Genomic DNA, 965 nt, shown 5'->3' on the forward strand with positions numbered 1-965 from the left:
TTGCCAATAAACCCCAGCACACTTGCCCTTATGTTTTATTAGACAGGATTGAATCACATGTCCATCCTTAAACCTATCACTGGCAAAGAGAATCTGATTTGCCACCAATTGGCTCAAATCAATTGTGATGCTAACCCTCGGCATGTACACACACAAAAAGAGGAATTTGCATTGATGTAAGAAAATAACAATGGTTTTTCCTCCTTGGCTGCTTGAGGGTCCACCACCACCATGAACAACACGGTAACTATCTGAACCAGGAAGTTCATGACGAACCGACTACTTCAGAGGAAACAAATGGTCATGGATGTCCTTCATCCTGGGAAGGCAACAGTACCAAAGACAGAAATTAGGGAAAAACTAGCCAAAATGTACAAGACGACACCAGATGTCATCTTTACATTTGGATTCAGAACTCACTTTGGTGGCGGCAAGACGACTGACTGGCTTTGGCATGATTTACAATTTCTGGGATTATATAAAGAAAAATGAACCCAAACATAGGTTTGCAAGGCATGGCCTGTAAGAGAAGAGAAAGACATCAAGAAAGCAGCGAAAGGAAGGCAAGAACAGAATGAAGAAAGTCAGGGGGACTGCAAAGGCCAATGTTGGTGCTAGCAAAAAGTGAGCTGGAGATTGGATAACAGCTGAAGGAGTAAAGATTCTGCAGCGTTATCTGCAGCCATCGTGTGGATTTTTCACAAGATTAATAAACTTAAAAACTTTTTTTAAAAAAAAGGAAATAACAATGTCTGTTACATGTAAAAACGTTTCAAGCTGAAAAATGCTGATGCTTTCAACTCTCAACTCCAATTCAATTTGATAATTATTGAGTCTATTCAATGGGCAAGACAAAGGAATGTATCTGTACTCTCTTTCATTATGATCATATGCCTAAGAGTGGCTTTACAGAGGAATTCCCAGCATAGCCATTAATACACTTAATTGTTTTTAACTTCTTTATG

General features: G+C 39.2%; 1 pseudogene; it reads left to right on the forward strand.

Moving 5' to 3' along the window:
• The first annotated feature begins 231 nt into the window (after nucleotides 1–231).
• LOC138380687 (small ribosomal subunit protein eS24 pseudogene) lies at nucleotides 232–686 on the forward strand (annotated as a pseudogene).
• The last annotated feature ends 279 nt before the right edge of the window (nucleotides 687–965 follow it).

The sequence above is a fragment of the Eulemur rufifrons genome, chromosome 2 (genome assembly GCF_041146395.1).
Source record: "Eulemur rufifrons isolate Redbay chromosome 2, OSU_ERuf_1, whole genome shotgun sequence".
NCBI lineage: Eukaryota > Metazoa > Chordata > Mammalia > Primates > Lemuridae > Eulemur > Eulemur rufifrons.